General features: G+C 43.9%; 1 protein-coding gene across 10 annotated transcripts in view; it reads left to right on the top strand.

Moving 5' to 3' along the window:
* The window catches only part of LOC102932319 (leucine-rich repeat and fibronectin type III domain-containing protein 1-like protein), a 251,812-nt gene that overhangs the window by 184,549 nt on the left and 47,863 nt on the right, over window positions 1-19,400 (top strand). Inside the window, exon 1 of one of the 10 annotated variants that reach the window (XM_043534718.1) lies at window positions 17,090-17,457. The exons of the other annotated variants lie outside the window; for them this stretch is intronic. The gene's annotated coding sequence lies outside the window, so the exon portion shown is untranslated. Of the gene's footprint in view, window positions 1-17,089; window positions 17,458-19,400 lie in introns of those variants that run through there. 10 annotated transcript variants of the gene reach the window in all.

Genomic DNA, 19,400 nt, shown 5'->3' with positions numbered 1-19,400 from the left:
AGTTGCTAGGTGACCGCTCTCATCTGAGAGCTAGGAGCTACTGAAGACCCTGTGTTTTGTTTTCAGAAACACCAAAACTTTCCCATTGCAGGAACATTTTGATGTTTCCGGAAAAAAATATTGCAAACTTTCAGTTCCACAAAAACAGTCATGTTTTTTTATTTTTGTCCAAATTTGGGCTGAAAAGTTTTCCAAGAACTCAACATTTTTCACAGAACTGGAAGTCTGTTCCCTGGCCAGCTCTAGCCATATCTCCTCCAAGATGCAACCAAGGTGGCATTTGTGGTACTAATTTATGTTCTGCAGTTAAAAATATTTGTAAAGCACTATTCTTCTTGTGAAATTACTCAGAGAAAAACTATCTATGTTTGCACTTTTAAAGTATTGAAAAAGGAAGTGCATTTTCAGTCCTTTATGCCTCCTGCATTAAACACCTCCATGTCAAGAGATAAAAACATTCCTCAAAAATCAATACAGCCAGCCCCTAAAACCACAGTAACCAGATTTACCAATAGGTTCGTTCTCCTCCTGATCTGATTAGGAGAATTCCAATAGGAATAAACTTATTCTGATCCCAACAAGGAAACTACACAGAATGTTCTGAGTTTGCATAAAAGAAACTCATTACTAGCCTGATAGACTTTTATTGGGTCTTCTACCATGGCAAATCAATTTAAACTCTCCTCAGCGATCTGATTTCAGTTTTCTAATAGCTCTGATAGTGGAATCTCAAGGCTCTCCCCATTGGCCTGAAGTATATAGCAGAACAGTTTGGTTATGTGTCTACAGTACTAATGGCTATGCTGCCCAATCCAATGTACCAAGAGAGTCTCTAGGAAACACAAGCGTAGTATTCAATTTAAAATTATTCCTTTTGCATGGTTACTCTTAGGAAAGATTGTTCTGCTGCAATTTGTCTTGAAAGAGATTCTCCTTTCACTTAGGTCAGTGTAAGTCAGCTCTAACATCACTGGATCTATACCTACATCAGCAAGAGGAGATTGGATCTTTTTTAGGAATCTTTTGGCAAATGATGATCTAGGGAGAGATTTTACTGCATTGGAGTCAATGGAAAGAAGCTCACCAACTCCCATGTGGCTGTTTAACATTTAGGGAACACAAGCCCCTCAGAGGCCCATTTTGTTTTAATTAGCGGTAGCTCAGAGCTTCAAAGCTGGGATCAAGGTTTGGTCTAAAGCCCAAATCCCGCCACCAAGCTCTGCTATATTTGGATAAGAGGTTCAAGCCCAGGCCCATCTTTTTTTTAAATCAGGAGCTCTACAGAGATTAAAGTTCATTATGGTACATCACTGGTTGTCATTGTTGATCTAGCAAATACATGCTAAATAGTTGTTCCTGGCTGTATGGAATTTGAATGGCAGAGAGATTCTGTGAAAGGAATACCTGATAAACCACATTAATGCTCTTGAAGGTATTTACTAAAGCAGAGGAGGGCAAACTACGGCCCGTGGGACCCTCCTGCCCGGCCCCTGAACTCCTGGCCCGGGTGGCTAGTCTCCGGCCCCTTCCCTGCTGTCCCCCCTCCCCAGCAACCTCAGCTCACTGCGCCGCTGGCTCAATACTCTGGGCGGCGGGGCTGTGAGCTCCTGCCGGGCCATGCAGCTGCAGAGCCGAGGCCTGACCTGGTGCTCTGTGCTGTGTGGTGGCATGGCTGGCTCCAGCTGGGAGGCAGGACTGCCTGTCCTGGTGCTCTGGGCAGCACGGCTATAGCACCGCCAGCCACCTGTGCTCCAGGCAGCGTGGTAAGGGGGCAGAGGGTGGGGAGGTTGGATAGAGGGCAGGGGAGTTTGGGATGGTGGTCAGAGGGTGGGGGTGTGGATAGGGGTTGGGGCAGTCAGAGGGCATGGAACAGGTGGTTGAATGGGGGCAGAGGTCCCGGGGGGGCAGTCAGGAAGAAGAGGGGGGGTTGGATGGGGCGGCGGGGGGCAGTCAGGAAGGAGAGGGGGGGTTGGATGGGGCGGCGGGGGGGCAGTCAGGGAGAAGGGGGGGTTGGATGGGGCAGCGGGGGATCTGGGGGAGGTCAGGGGATAGGGAGGGGTGGATGGGGCAGGGGTTCCGGGGGGCCATCAGGGAACAGGGCGGGTTGGATAGGGCAGGAGTCTGGGGGGGCTGTCAGGGGGCGAGAAGCAGGGGGGTGTCAGATAGGGGCCTGGGCTGGGCCACGCCTGGCTGTTTGGGGAGGCACAGCCTCCCCTAACCGGCTCTTCATACAATTTCAGAAACCCGACATGGCCCTCAGGCCAAAAAGTTTGTCTACCCCTGTACTAAAGCCTAGAATGTACCTGGCACTTATTCAGCAAGATTGGGGGGGAAGGGAAGGGGCAGCCCACAAAGGGACAAGTAGGGTTGCTGCTGCTGTGCTTTGGATAGTGCAGGACTGCTTCCTCCCAGCTGCCCTGGAAGGACACAGCACTCCTAAGGGGTGGTAAGGAGACAGGACCAGAATTCTGCCCCACAATGCACTGGCCAAATGAGGGCAGAGGAATAAGATGCATCCACAAAGGACTGTGGTAGTTGGTGCAGTTGAAAGAAGCATTCTTTTCCCTGAGGCAGGATGCTTTCCTGTGCACCCCGAAGTAGATAGCTGTGCATCATCCTTTACTGTCAGATGACCCCATATATCACAATCTAGTCCTAAGGAGATAGGAGACACACATTTGCTCTGAAGTCCAGTTTTGGCAATAACAGCATAGGGTTAAAGAGAGCCATCTGAGTGGGATTATTTTGATAGATTAACTCAGGTTTGCTCTCTCTGTATTGGGCTCCAGATACCTTAATATATTAATGCTTGTAATAAGCTTGGAGATTTTGGGTTGGAAGTGCTACAGAAATGCAAATAATTCTTTTATGTTATTATTATTTATTGAAACCCAACATAAATTAAATAGCCTCTAAGGAAATTCAGGCCTTTGTTCTCTATTGCTGTGAGCACTCATAAGAGATTTAATAGAAAGCACTATAGCATTTGTGATGTTTATGATCATTTGTTTTAAAGAATTGCAGGTGAAAAGGAGTCTCATGCTGTCTGGAGATGGTAGGACATTGTCTTTAACTTGTTAAATAGAACATTTACCGAGGAAGCCTGAGGGCTTTGGTTCTATTCCCTCCTTCACATCTTCCATGTTCATTCATTTCATTATGAGCACATACAATATGTCAGATTAATAAGGTGCTTTGTGTCTGTGTGTATACAGTGTGACACCAGGGGCTTGATTTTGTAAGGTGCTCAGTGCCCTGAGTTTTGTAGGTTGTACAGAACTACTGCTACAATCCTGGTGAAATCAAACAAGTAGATTAGGTAATAGACTATTAAACCACAGTAATGGGTGTATAAAGTGCAGCGACTTGGTTGTGAATGAGTTTTGCATTGCTACAATTTAGAATAGATTTTATAGTTTAAAAGATTCTCCTAATTGCTAATATTTGGCTAAGTCTGTGTGCGTAAGATCGACGGTGAACCAAGAATATCATGTGTCACTGTGCTTACTGAGAAGGAGACTTACCTCCAGACACTCCAGCACTGGGAGCTGCTCCGCCTCTAGATAAAATGTCAAACTAAAGCCCCATCTCTTTGTCTTATTATGTGGATATTATGAAACTTCAGGCCATTTTTTAAAATTTAAGAGACCACTCTGAGGGCCAACATTTTCTCTTACTTAACAAAACCACAGATTAATTGGTTTTAATTCAATCTTGTCGGTTGTAAAATGAGCACAAAAGTAACTACAATGGCCACATTGCCTCACCTGCTAATCTTTAATTTAAGGTGTAATCCTGAAAACTTCTACATAAACGATAATGGGAGTTTTGCTTGCTCAGACACTTGGGTACTATGACCCATATAAGTAGATGGGGACATACACGCATTATAAGATCTGAATGTTGTCAGTGTGTTTACAGATTTTCATGATGGGATGCACAGTGGCTGTGTAGTACCATTGTACAGATCATAATGGTTTCCTAGTATTAGCAAAGAGAAAGCTGGATTGGTTGACTAAGCTATATAATGTACCTGTTGTTATGGTATGTGTATCATAATAGTCTATGGATTACTTTTCACTTTAGGCTTTGAGGATCACACAGCTTTTTCACAGCTGGCATGTCTATTAATTAAACAATTCACATCACCAGTTGCCTTTCTTGCTGTGTTTTGATTTTGCTTTCTGTCATTAAAATAGTATTGAGAGTCTGATTGAAGTTGACAAAAGCTAGGAAATCCCAGGGCTGCTTTCTGTCCTTCACTCCAGTAAATATTATGAAATCTCATTCCGTTTTTCTAATCTAGTAAACCCAGCCTTCTACATTTATCTCCTCGCCAGTGCTGTTGCTAGACTCAGTGAGCTTGCGGGAGTGGACACCACACGGACTTAAAATATGAGAAAAGGCTGTCAGGAAAGGGGCCTGATCCAAAGACCATTGAAATCAGTAGAAAGACTCCCATTAAATACAATAGGCTTTGGATCAGGCCCAAAGGTAGAGAATATGTCCAGTCTCCTAAATTTTGTGGGGAAAGAAACCTGCCAGAAAATTAGTAAGAAGTAGCACTTTTCCCAGAATAGGTTAACAAAAGCTCATTTTAAAACTTTTTTGTTATAGTGGGAAAAAATCCATCAGAAACCACGAAAAACTTATTTTGGTCACTCTCTTTTTGCCTGATAAAAGATGATCTTATATCCTGATAAAAATCAGGATATAAGATCATCTTTTATCAGGCAAAATACTAATTTGAGTAACTAAGGCCCTGCAGCAGTAATGGTAACAAAAGCCCTTATTTAATACTTTTAGTCTTGACTGAGCTTTATAGCATTAACTAATTTAAGGCTTCAGATGTTGCTATTGTTCAGTTCAGGTCTCACTGGGGAGAAATTTTGCTGCAGCTGAAAAGAATGAATTTGTGCTGAATTTTTGTTCCTGTTAGTAACCCTTGACGTATAGAGGCTTTTTCCTCTATAAGCACCCATCAGCCGACCATCAGATGTACAGTAAACGCTTTAACATGCCAGATGTTATTGTAAGGCATTAGAACACAGCATAGGTGAATAGTTACTTCCCTGAAACCTACAGACCTTAACACACTTATAAATAGCGTTGAAGACTGCTTTGTCTCCTTCCACCCTGGTTATTATAATGTATCTTTGGAACCAGTCCAACTACAGCTTTAGCCTGAGGTTAAAACCATTTGAATTACTGTCCTCAGCAAAAGTTTAACAATTCCAGAGGTCTCACACAGAGAGAGCAGAATAAAACAGACATGAAAATCTGTTTGCTTCATAGTCTTGTTACTGAGAATTATCTAAAGGGCTATAAGTGCACTATTCTTGCTCTGATTCAATTTACATGGCTTTAGTCACAGCCTGTGATTTTTGGTTTTTTGGAATCTGTACACCAAACCTAGGCCATACTCCTAAAATTGTTCAAGGGCGTGTTTATACAAATCTGCTACTGCACACTGTCCCGTGGAATTCTGAATCTAAGCTTTGGTGATACAACTGTGTCTATAATTAAGTCTGAAATGTTCCCACAAATAGAGCATGTCCCACATGAATGTCATAAAGGGGGACAGGTGAAGCAGAGAGAATGCAGATCTGATTCACACACCAGAAAGAGGTGTGTTCGGAACCTGACTGAGGAGCAAACAGGCAGCAAATATGGGAGTTTCAGAGTGTATAGCTGAGGATCTTGTGCTTGGAGATAGTGAAATTGGGTCAGTCTGTTATTGTTCTGTTTGTTCTGTGCATATGGGTTGTGCACTGGGGGTAAGACAGGCCTGTTTTTGTCTCAGGCCATGTGGCTGTGACCGTTGGGCCTTTGATCAGCCCCGCTCTTTGAAGTCTCTGAGGTCTGGTCTACACCGGGGGGGCAGGATCGATCTAAGTTACGCAGCTTAAGCTACATGAATAATGTAGCTGAAGTCGACGTACTTAGATCTACTCACCACGGTGTCTTCTCTGCGGTGAGTCGACTGCTGATGCTCCCGTGTCGACTCCATCTGCGCCTCTCGCTTCGGTGGAGTAACGGAGTCGACGGGAGAGTGCTCGGAGATCGATTTATCGTATCTAGACTAGACGTGATAAATCGACCCCCACTGGATCGATCGCTGCCCATTGATCTAGCAGGTAATGTAGAAAAGCCCTCAGTGTTTAATTGCTTCGTAGTCGGCCGGGTGTGTCCACAGTACCGAGGCAACCGTCGACTTCCGGAGCGTTGCACTGTGGGTGGCTATCCCACAGTTCCCGCAGTCTCCGCCACCCATTTGAATTCTGGGTAGAAATCCCAGTGCCTGATGGGGCTAAAACATTGTTGCGGGTGGTTCTGGGTACATATCGTCAGGCCCCCGTTCCCTCCCTCCCTCCGTGAAAGCCAGGGCAGACAATCGTTTTGCGCCTTTTTTCTTGAGTTACCTGTGCAGACGCCATACCACGGCAATCATGGAGCCCGCTCAGGTAACCGTCACCGTATGTCTCCTGGGTGCTGGCAGACATGGTACTGCATTGCTACACAGCAGCAGTTAATTGCCTTTTGGCAGCAGACAGTGCAGTATGACTGGTAGCCGTCATTGACGTAGTCCTGGGTGCTCTTTTAATCGGGTGCCTGGGCAAACATAGGAGTGACTCAGCCAGGTCATTTCCCTTGTTTCGTCTCGTGGCAATTCAGTCCTACAGGCAGTGCGCTGTCTTTTAACCTCCAGCCAGCAGAAGATGATGGCTAGTCGTCATACTACACCATCTTCTGCCGAGCACTCAGGAGATGACGACGGTTAGCTGTCGTACTGCACAGTCTGCTGCCAGCAAGATGTATAAAGATAGATGAAGTAGCTCAAAACAAGAAATAGACCAGATTTGTTTTGTATTCATTTTCTCCTCCCTCCCTCCTTCCCTCTGTGAAATCAACGGCCTGCTAAACCCAGTTTTGAGTTCTGTCCTTGAGGTTTTGAGTTCTATCCTTGAGGGGGCCATTCAGTTTCTCGCAAAGCCATCCCCCTTTGTTGATTTTAATTCCCTGTAAGCCAACCCTGTAAGCCATGTCGTCAGTCGCCCCTCCCTCCGTCAGGGCAACGGCAGACAATCGTTCCGCGCCTCTTTTCTGTGCGGACGCCATACCATGGCAAGCATGGAGCCCGCTCAGATCACTTTGGCAATTAGGAGCACATTAAACACCACATGCATTATCCAGCAGTATATGCAGCACCAGAACCTGGCAAAGCGATACCGGGCGAGTAGGCGACGTCAGCGCAGTGATGTGAGTCATGAGGACATGGACACAGACTTCTCTCAAAGCGTGGGCCCTGGCAACGTGGGCATCATGGTGCTAATGGGGCAGGTTCATGTGGTGGAATGCCGATTCTGGGCTCGGGAAACAAGCACAGACTGGTGGGACCGCATAGTGTTGCGGGTCCGGGACGATTCCCAGTGGTTGCGAAACTTTCGCATGCGTAAGGGCACTTTCATGGAACTTTGTGACTTGCTTTCCCCTGCCCTGAGGTGCAAGAATACCAAGATGAGAGCAGCCCTCACAGTTGAGAAGCAAGTGGCAATAGCCCTGTGGAAGCTTGCAATGCCAGACAGCTACCGGTCAGTCGGGAATCAATTTGGAGTGGACAAATCTACTGTGGGGGCTGCTGTGATGCAAGTAGCCAACGCAATCAAAGATCTGCTGATATCAAGGGTAGTGACCCTGGGAAATGTGCAGGTCATAGTGGATGGCTTTGCTGCAATGGGATTCCCTAACTGTGGTGGGGCCATAGACGGAACCCATATCCCTATCTTAGCACCGGAGCACCAAGCCGGCGAGTACATAAACCGCAAGGGGTACTTTTCAATAGTGCTGCAAGCTCTGGTGGATCAAAAGGGACGTTTCACCAACATCAACGTGGGGTGGCCGGGAAAGGTACATGACGCTCGCATCTTCAGGAACTCTGGTCTGTTTCAAAAGCTGCAAGAAAGGACTTTATTCCCAGACCAGAAAATAACCGTTGGGGACGTTGAAATGCCTATATGTATCCTTGGGGACCCAGCCTACCCCTGAATCCCATGGCTCATGAAGCCATGCACAGGCAGCCTGGACAGTAGTCAGGAGCTGTTCAACTACAGGCTGAGAAAGTGCAGAATGGTGGTAGAATGTGCATTTGGACGTTTAAAAGCACGCCGGTGCAGTTTACTGACTCAGTTAGACCTCAGCGAAATCAATATTCCCACTGTTATTACTGCTTGCTGTGCGCTCCACAATATCTGAGAGTAAGGGGGAGACGTTTATGGCGGGGTGGGAGGTTGAGACAAATCACCTGGCTGCTGGTTTCGCACTGCCAGACACCAGGGCGGTTAGAAGAGCACAGGAGGGCGCGGTGTGCATCAGAGAAGCTTTGAAAACCAGTTTCATGACAGGACAGGCTACGGTGTGAAAGTTCTGTTTGTTTCTCCTTGATGAAACCCACTGCCCCTTGGTTCACTCTACTTCCCTGTAAGCTAACCACCTTCCCCCCTCCCTTCGATCACTGCTTGCAGAGGCAATAAAGTCATTGTTGCTTCACATTCATGCATTCTTTATTCATTCATCACACAAATAGGGGGATAACTACCAAGGTAGCCCAGGAGAGGTGGAGGAGGAGAGAAGCACCAGGAGGGGTGGTGGAGGAGGAAAGGATAAGGCCACACAGCACTTTAAAAGTTTAAAACTTTAAAACTTATTGAATGCCAGCCTTCTGTTGCTTGGGCAATCCTCTGGGGTGGAGTGGCCGGGTGGCCAGAGGCCTCCCCACCGCGTTCTTGGGCGTCTGGGTGAGGAGGCTATGGAACTTGGGGAGGAGGGTGGTTGGTTACACAAGGGCTGTAGCGGCGGTCTGTGCTCCTGCTGCCTTTCCTGCAGTTCAACCATACGCTGGAGCATATTGGTTTGATCCTCCAGCAGCCTCAGCATTGAATCCTGCCTCCTCTCGTCATGCTGCCGCCATCTTTCAGCTTCAGCCCTCTCTTCAGCCCGCCACCTCTCCTCCCAGTCATATTGTGCTTTCCTGCACTCTGACATTGTCTGCCTCCACGCATTCATCTGTGCTATGTCAGTGTGGGAAGTCAGCATGAGCTCAGAGAACATTTCATCACGAGTGCTTTTTTTTCGCCTTCTAATCTTCACTAGCCTCTGGGAAAGAGAAGATCCTGTGATCATTGAAACACATGCAGCTTGTGGAGAAAAAAAAAAGACAGTGGTATTTAAAAAGACACATTTTCTAGAACAATGGCTACACTCTTTCACGGTAAACCTTGCTGTTAACATTACATATACAGCACATGTGCTTTCGTTCCAAGGTCGCATTTTGCCTCCCCCCATCGTGTGGCTAGCCCCTCACCCCTCCCCATCCCCACCCCCCATGGCTAACAGCCGGGAACATTTCTGTTCAGCCACAGGCAAACAGCCCAGCAGGAGCGGGCACCTCTGAATGTCCCCTTAAGAAAAGCACCCTATTTCAACCAGGTGACCATGAATGATATCACTCTCCTGAGGATAACAGAGAGAGATAAAGAACGGATGTTGTTTGAATGCCAGCAAACATACATTGCAATGCTTTGTTCTACAATGATTCCTGAGTACGTGCTACTGGCCTGGTGTGGTAAAGTGTCCTACCATGGTGGGTGGAATAAGGTTGCCCTCCCCAGAAAACTTTTGCAAAGGCTTTGGGAGTACATCCAGGAGAGCCGCAAATGCCAGGGCAAATTAATCATTAAACATGCTTGCTTTTAAACCATGTATAGTATTTTAAAAGGTACACTCACCAGAGGTCCCTTCTCCGCCTGCCGGGTCCAGGAGGCAGCCTTGGTGGGTTTGGGGGGGACTGCCTCCAGGTCCAGGGTGAGAAACAGTTCCTGACTGTCGGGAAAACCGTTTTCTCCGGTTGCTTGCTGTGAGCTATCTACAACCTCATCATCATCATCATCATCATCTTCTTCGTCCCCAAAACCTGCTTCTGTGTTGCCTCCATCTCCATTGAAGGAGTCAAACAACACGGCTGGGGTAGTGGTGGCTGAACCCCCTAAAATGGCATGCAGCTCATCATAGAAGCGGCATGTTTGGGGCTCAGACCCGGAGCGGCCGTTTGCCTCTCTGGTTTTCTGGTAGGCTTGCCTCAGCTCCTTAAGTTTCACGCGGCATTGCTTCGGGTCCCTGTTATGGCCTCTGTCCTTCATGCCCTGAGAGATTTTGACAAATGTTTTGGCATTTCGAAAACTGGAACGGAGTTCTGATAGCACAGATTCCTCTCCCCATACAGCGATCAGATCCCGTACCTCCCGTTCGGTCCATGCTGGAGCTCTTTTGCTATTCTGGGACTCCATCCTGGTCACCTCTGCTGATGAGCTCTGGCCAGCGTGGCAAGCTGCAGGTGACCATTCAAACAGGAAATTGAAATTCAAAAGTTTGCGGGCCTTTTCCTGTCTACCTGGCCAGTGCATCTGAGTTGAGAGTGCTGTCCAGAGCGGTCACAATAGAGCACTCTGGGATAGCTCTCGGAGGCCAATACCGTCTAATTGCCTCCAGAGTACCCCAAATTCGACCCAGCAAGGCCGATTTAAGCGCTAATCCACTTGTCAGGGGTGGATTAAGGAAATCGATTTTAAGAGCCCTTTAAATCGAAAAAAAGGGCTTCATCGTGTGGATGGGTGCAGGTTTACATCGATTTAACACTGCTAAATTCGACCTAAACTCCTAGTGTAGACCAGGGCTTAGAGCACTTGTGTGGGAACACACACAATCAACTGTATAAAACCGCTTTCTACAAAACCGACTTCTACAAATTCGACCTAATTTCGTAGTGTAGACATACCCTTAGTGAGGAAGTGGAACTAAGCATCTAAGCTCAGGATGGAAGTCAGTTGCGTGGCACACTTGTGAGCAGCAGACAGGAGATTTTTGAGAGGGAGTGTAACAGGCTTTCTTTCTAGGTACAGTGCTGTGTTCAGTCTCATGGTGGCCAGTGATGGAACAGGTTTCAGAGTAACAGCCGTGTTAGTCTGTATTCGCAAAAAGAAAAGGAGTACTTGTGGCACCTTAGAGACTAACCAATTTATTTGAGCATGAGCTTTCGTGAGCTACAGCTCACTTCATCGGATGCACAAGTACTCCTTTTCTTTTTGCGAATACAGACTAACACGGCTGCTACTCTGAAACCTCTCAGGGATTAAACGCTCAATAAAATCTATTTATAGAGAAAGGGATTTTGTAGACAAGAGCTGAATTTCTCAATTTGGGGTGATATCACAATTCTCTACATTGATAATTGGCAAAGACTCCTGTGGCACCTTATAGACTAACAGACATATTGGAGCATGACCTTTCGTGGGTGAATACCCACTTCGTCGGATGCATGCGCCAATGCCGCTATGCCGCTTTTACAGATCCAGACTAACACGGCTACCCCTTTGAAGCTTGGTACATTGATAATTGTGTACATTAAACTATAAACTTCTGGAGAGAAGGAGGTATAATCAAGTTGTGACCAAGTAAGCTAGGTATTATTATTATCTGTAAAGCTGCAGTCCATTATCTTTAATAATGGGCAGGACTGGAAATCTTGAAGGCATGGGGCTGTCCAAGACAAGGTCATGAAGATAACCCAGGGATTTGCTACCAAAATAATGTAGGTGGGTTAGAGAGCTGGGAAGATGTAGTTATACTCATTCACTTCAGGTGAAATTCCCTCTTGTGGAGAGGGTCAGCACATAGCCATGACACCATTCAGATCCCCTTTAAGCCTCATTTTCAGGGTTCACTTGGTGCCTAGGTCTCATGCTGGCCTTCTGCACAGAGGTGAATTCATAGTTTGTGAATATTTTTGCCTGAAAACAAAGACTTTTGTTCAGTTTTGCAAAAAACTATACTCATTGGATCCAATGACTATTGTTCATTGATGTCATTTACTCCCATTAAGTTAGCATTGAGAAGATCTGCTTTCATTTTACAAAATACAGATAAAAGGTTCCTTCCCATCCATCTTCTCCAGAGCCACGTTTGCCAGCATAAGGCAGCTTTCTGCAAGGAAAAATGGAAGTCAGACACTTGAATTCCCTTGAGCTAAAGCTGCTGAAGGATTCAGTCACCCTGACAGTGATCTGCATACAATAATGGGGATGATTCAAAGTGTACTTACATGATGTCTGAGATAAAAAAAAGAATTCTGAGACTTCTCTCACCAGTGGACCCTGGCTCTTTCCCAGTGGATTGCAGGGAAGAAGGGAACATGCCACAGAGGCAGTACTCCTAAAATGCTCAAATCCTTTGCACCCTGCTCCCTTGTACTAACAGAAGCAGAAGGAAGGGAGTACTTGTGGCACCTTAGAGACTAACCAATTTATTTGAGCATAAGCTTTCATGAGCTACAGCTCACTTCATCGGATGTATTCAAGGGAGAGTTTGGCTTTAAATGTCAAAACCAGCACCTTGACTTGCATGCAGAAGATATTCGTGGAGCACCATCTGGAGCACTATGTTCCCTATGGCTAAGCTCTCTAAGCAAAGTGGGCTGCCACATTCTGTGTTAGCTAAAGTATCAGGATAGTCTTCCAGTGACATCTTATGTATAACTGATACTGATCTGGCTGCCATGGAAGATGTCAGAGAGACAAGGTGGGTGAGGAAATGTCTGTTATTGGACCAACTTCTGCTGGTGAAAGAAACAAGCTTCTAAGCTTACACAGAGCCCTTCTTCACATCTATGTAAGTTTGAAAGCTTGTGTCTCTCACCCACAGAAGCTGGTCCAATAAAAGATATTACCTCACCCACCTTGTCCCTCTAATATCCTGGGTCTCAAATGGCTACATAACCCTGCATGGAAGATGTCATAAGAATGGCCATACTGGCTCAGACCAAAGGCCCATCTACCCAGTATCCTGTCTTCCAATAGTGGCCAATGCCAGGTGCCCCAGAGGGAATGAACAGAATAGGTAATCATCAAGTGATCCATCCCCTGTTGCCCATTCCCAGCTTCTGTCAAGCTTTCTGAGCTGCAACGTGAAGCGGGAGAATGAGAACAGATATTAGAAGAGAAGCAAGAGCAGAGAAACAGCAGCATGAAGCCTTGGACCTGACCTTTCCCTTGCCTCACTTAGTTATTTGACAGACACATTGGCAGCACCCCTCCTCAGGTATCATTTAGAAACACTGTGCCAGTACCACAAACATACTCTCCTCCCCAGCTCCTAAACTCAAAAACACACTCAGTGCTGAAGGAAGTTCAGACAATTAGCAAGGAGACATTAAATGCTTCAGTGGTTTGATTAACAGACTCATACATTACAAGACCAGAATGGACCATTGTGACCATTAAGTCTGTCCTGTACAACATAGGCCATAGGACTTCCTTGAATTAATTCCTGTTTGAACTAGAGCATAGCTTTAAGAAAAACAGCTAATCTTGACTTAAAAATTACTATTGATGGAGAATCCACCACAAAGCTTAGTATGTTGTTCCTGTGGTTAACAACCCCCATTGTTAAAAAGTGTGCCTTATTTGTAGTCTGAATTTGTCTACTTCTAACTTCCAGCCATTGCATTTTGTTATACCTTCATCTGCTAGACTGAAGAGCTCACTATCAAAGTACCCATGTAGGTATTTACAGACTGTGATAAAGTCACCCCTTAACCTTCTCTTGGATAAGACAAACTGACTGAGCTCCTGGAGTCTATCACTATCAGGCATATTTTCTGATCCTTTAGTCATTCTCATGACTCTTCTCCAATTTATCAACATCCTTCCTGAAATGTGGACACAAGAACAGGACACAATATCCTAGTAGCAGTTGTACCAGTACCAAATAAAGAGGTAATATTAATCTCCCTGTTCCTATTGTTTATACATCCAGTGATTGCATTAGCTACAGCATCATACTGGAAGAACATGTTCAGCTGATTATTCACCAAGAACGACAAGTGTTTTTCAGAGTCAGTGCTTCCCAGGATGGATGGAAATGGTGGAGTTGTCATTAATAATGCAGAAAAGGCAGTATTCATTAAATATTTCTCTTCTGCATTTGGGAAAAAGCCAGATGATATAGCCATATCACATGCTGATGAAACACTTTTCATTCCAATGGTCCTTTCTGACTTCAGGCAGGAAAGAAAACATGGCACATCCATTTCAGGTCATAAATACTGTTCCATCCCTAAAAAAAAAGGAGTACTTGTGGCACCTTAGCGACTAACCAATTTATTTGAGCATGTATTCGTTAGTCTCTAAGGTGCCACAAGTCCTCCTTTTCTTAATCCCTGAGAGGCACTTTAGGAAAAATAAGTATGTAGAGCAGTCAGACTTCTAAACATGTTTTGGGAGAGAGAGAGCTTTAGTGCTGCACTTTCTCTTGGTTATCTTTTTTTGAATATCATCCTTACTAATAATAATTCCGTTTAATCACTAGTGTCCCAATTTTCCTGGTGGAAAAGCAACAGAACATTTTCTGTCTCCCTTCTTGTTCATTTTCTGTGCACTTCTATCAGCTGTGTGATATCAGTCCTGTCAGCACAGAACTTCCATTCTTTCCCATTCTACAATAGGTCTTTTCTCCCATAAAGTCTGTCACCTGCCTTTTCCTATATGGTGTTCAAACTTGCATATATTCTTCCCTCCTTACACACTTAGCAACAAATTTAAAGCTTAACATTAGGAACACACTCTTTAACACCGTTGAAATACATTTGAGTAGAAGAGCTTTTGGGAAAGAAAGAGTGGAAGTGTTTGTGTGCGAGTGTGCATGTAGTATGTTTATTTGTATTATATATTCATATATATGTAATATTGCTTTAAAAGACATTGTCGTTCCTAATACAAACAGTTAACATTCATGCATCAGAATTTTAAAAATACCATTTATTTTTGTCTTTCAGTATCTGTCTATCACTGTAGTATAATAAAGAGACACTGTTAATGCCACCTGCTTGTAGAACTGAAAAACTGCAAGTAATCCTTGTTAAAGAAAATATGGAGACTGTTCGTGCCATCTAGCGGTTAAATAAGAAAATTGCAAGAAATTGTTGCTAATTTGTATAATTAGCATATACCAAAGGGAGATAATTGGAAAAATAACTATTTTACGATTTATGTTAATTATTTGTTAATTAACAATTTCATGAATGAAATGATTGACTTTTGACCATGATTTGGATAAATATGTTGATATAATAATTAATCACCCATATTATGAAAATTTCTGTAAAATTGAAGGTTAAATATAGTATCCAAAATGCCAAAATGCTAATACTAACTTTTGAAGACCAAGCTGATGGCTCAGGTATTTCTGGATGAAACTGATAGCTACTTTTAAAAAATGGTCTCATTACATTCTTTGACATTATGTAAACTGGAATCTTTAGACACCACTAGAATACAAATATATAATAATAAATAGAGATGCAACCACACACTACACACACATACTTTCTAACATAAATTGCTTGAGAGTAGTTTATGTGCATGCACGCACACACACACACAGCTCCCAGGAGGTCTCATACCCAGCAAAAATTGACCTTTTTGGATCAAATCCTGGCAACATTGACATCAGTGCAGTCAGGATTTCACCCTAAAAGTCCAATCCCCACACCCAAGATGACATATGTCCCTATTATAACTGGAACCCCAACGGTTTAGAGCTAGAATAATTTCAGCTCCTTACATACCATTTAGAGATTTATTTCTACTGTATTAGAACTGGACAAAGAAACTAGCAAATGTCAGGATAAATTTTACAAACCTGAAAATATTATAAACAATCTTTAACTGGTAACTACTAAAACAAGTTATTGTCAATTAAGTGCATGGGAGAGGGGCTGGATTTTTTTTTTTAACCAGTTGATCAGCTAAAAGGAAACTAACATTCAGCTTTCTCTTTAATTCTTGGCCAAAGCAGAATAAGGATAAATCCTTATTTGGAAGAAAATCTTCATATTTTTTTTAGTTGAGCCAGATGGTAAGCACCTGTCATTTACAATTAACAGGTTTCCACAGCAGTGTGACAATCAGAAAAGCTGCATTTGGGATAGGAAAACATGCAGGAGCACAGTCTGTTCATCTCAGCTAGACTCAGCTGGCTGCTGGCCTCTGCAGAAATGTCTTTCTTCTTAACCTATTTCATTCTGCAGAAAAGTATCATTTTGATGGATGAAATATTTTGAGCAGGTTTCTGTATGGTTAGGATACACTAGACAGGAAAAAAGACAGAGAAGTTAGGAAAAGCCACCTGCTCCTCTCTGTGCAGTAGGAATGCAGTTGTGTAGAGGCAGTACTTTGGAATCGATTTGAGGAAAGGCAGAAGTGAATGATAGATTATCAAACAGATCTGGAATTCAATTTAATATATTAGGATATGTACATGTACTACTACTACTGAGTATAGTTGAATAATGTGAAAGGGCAACACAGTATGATTAAATTGCAGGCAGTAAAATATCAGCATAAACCAGCATCAGTGTATGCTCAAAAATGGGGAAAAAAAAGACATTTCTGTCTCTCAGAGAAATAATGTAAATGAAGACAGAAGCAGTGCTTTCTGATGCCAATGAACGGGAAACCTTCCTTTGCTCCCTTAGCCTCTCCCTGATATACTGAACTCCACACACTGCCATATGCTGTACATTATGTATGTGGCCACAAATACTGCACTGTATGCAGGCTGTGCACTTAAACTGATCTCTAAGAAGTCGTTATAATAATAATATTACTTACACTTTACATTTCCAAATGTTTGTACATAGGAATCTTGATAGTATTATTATTAGGAATACAATAATGAGGGATTTTATTGGCGCAAACCTCCTAGTTTGAGGTTTTGTGAAACTTGCTTTGTAGTTTGGTTTCATAGTAGCTTGAATTTTTGAACCTTTTCTTCCTGTGATTTAAACTCATAGGGTGCCTCAGAGTGGGGTTTTTTAAATGGTTTTTTATAGCCAGTGGGAGCTTGTGCTATATATCGGGCATAGAAAAACACTCCCGAGAAGCGAGGATGGCACAAGAGACTTAGGTCCACGCACTATGTTTATTGATCTGTCTAATATTCTGTTTATTTTTCACTAGGATCTTCCTCTCTCCCTTCCTCTTTCTCCTTTTTACTTTCTTTGGTATTTGACTTTTGTAGTGGGTAGAGTGAGAAACGGCACTAAATAAAGACTTTAGCCATGGCCTCATCTTGACAGCAATGTGGTTTATGATGGCAGTTCCACTTCCCAATCTCCTCTTCATGTTAAAAAGTCACATGCCGTAACTCATCTCTGGAGATTGAAATCCATGACTTCTTATAAAGACGCACAATCACTCGATCCTGCAAGGCACCACATTGACTTCAACAAAATTACTCATGTGCTTAAGAGCTTTGCTGTATCAGGGCCAGAGTGCTCAGCAATGCATCTTGCGGGGCCACATCCTAGATTAGCGGACCTGGGATACAGTCTCTCCCAGTCACCAGGTAAGTGACTTCCATAAGGCAATTGCTTTTTCCACCCTTCAAGAGTGAGAATTCCAAATCTAGGTCTGGTCTGTACTGCAGTTCATGAAAGTGTTGCTAGGCTGCTCTGCTGGCTTCTAACAACATCATCTTCAGTTTCAGGGCAGCAACCAGGCTCTGCTGGGAAACTGAAGTGCAGGTGACTAAGTTCTTCTGTTAGTGTGTCTGTTCAGAAGGGAAGGCCCCATTGATGTTCAGTTAAACATAGCCCTACAATATTTTTGTTCACGTTCTTATTGTGAAAAACAAATGTAGAATATACCATAACTAGAAGAGAAGGCTGCAATTAAGTTTGGATTTGTTCCAGCATGCTAGTATCTGAATGAGAACTGACATCTGTCTGAGCACCGACTCATACAACAGTCTTTGAAAATCCCATATTCTGTATCCTGACTTAGAGACTTATATGTTGAGCAAACTTCCCCACAGCATTTGCCAAGGCACCTGAGCCCTGCTCTGGAGCACTTCCTTGAATTTCTGTTGAATATATTTGGCCAATTCTATTGAATTTTGTCAAGGTTTTGTGATACAAATGTGCAACCATTTGTATCACAGTTTGGCAGTTTGGATAAAACTGCCAAATCAATTTTCATTTGTGATCTGAACTCCAGCAGGAAACTTGATCTCCAAGGTTGAACAATTAGTGCAATAACTTTCTACACTACCAGGCTCTTGTTTAGCTTGCATTTCAGAATGTCCTTTTCTAGGTGGAAATCACAGTTCATAGAATCATAGAATATCAGGGTTGGAAGGGACCTTAGGAGGTCATCGAGTCCAACCCCCTGCTCAAAGCAGGACCAATCCCCCCAGTTGAGGAAACAGATAAGCCTCATCCCTTGTGATTATATAGTTAATATAGGTCTATATGTCCATTTAAAGTAGCCAGGTACACTTTAAATTTGGTAAGTACAAAACATAGATTCAGCCCTTATTTACCAGTGTGGCAAATTGCCGGTACAATTATGATGCGTCCCGCACTTCCTCTTCTTGGGTGGGGGTTCAGGGCACAGTTTCCTGCCCCTGAACTAGGGTATCTACTGCCCCACTAGTAACCCAGAGAAGGGTAGTGGAGAGGGAGGGACCCGGGCCCGCCCTCTACTCAGGGTCCCAGCCCAGGGATAGTGGTAAACCACTTGAACTAGTGCTTCCTTCCCCTGGGCTACTTCCCTCTCCTGTTCTTCAGCTTGTGGGGCTTCCTGCCCCCCCCCCCCCCCGCACAAGCTGGGTGTCTCTTTACCTAGGGTCCTGGTCTTCTAGCCAGCCACAGTGTTTCTCCAAACTCTCCTCTACTTCAACTCCACCAAACTGCACTCCTACTCCAACTCCTTCCCCTGGCTGATTGAAGCAGGTGGTTTTTATAAGGTGACTAGCTTCAGGTGCTCTAATTGGCTTCAGGTGCTTTTAATTAATCTATAGAAACCTTTCTTCCCTCTACAGGGAATAAGGCTTCTCCTCATCCTGGGACTTACATATCTCTCCTATGTCACTCTCCTTCTGGCCATGCTGTATCACACCATTGATAACCAGATGTACATATTGAAGGCTTTACGTAACAACAAAATTAACAAGCATATATTGATTTATGATTGGTAACAGATTTCATTGTCTGCAGACTTTCATTGTTGACATTTGTATGCGAGACCCAATGACAATATCTAGTAGCTGAAGCACCATTCATTGTCGCTAAGAGCAGCTTACAATTCATGGCTTTTACATCAGAGATACATAGAAGATGATGTAAATAAAATATATTAATGGGCAGTATTTTTCAAATAAACTTAAAGCATCATAATATGTATCAGAAATATCTGAGTGAATGAACATTATGTAATATTGCAGAGTTGCATCTCTCAATGACTTTAAAAGTACGGGCCCCAGAACACCTAAAGCACATATACATATGT

Source organism: Chelonia mydas, chromosome 23 (genome assembly GCF_015237465.2).
Source record: "Chelonia mydas isolate rCheMyd1 chromosome 23, rCheMyd1.pri.v2, whole genome shotgun sequence".
Classification (NCBI taxonomy): Eukaryota; Metazoa; Chordata; order Testudines; family Cheloniidae; genus Chelonia; species Chelonia mydas.
The sequence above is the reverse complement of the archived record's forward strand: the minus strand, read 5'-3'. Positions and strand labels throughout refer to the sequence as shown.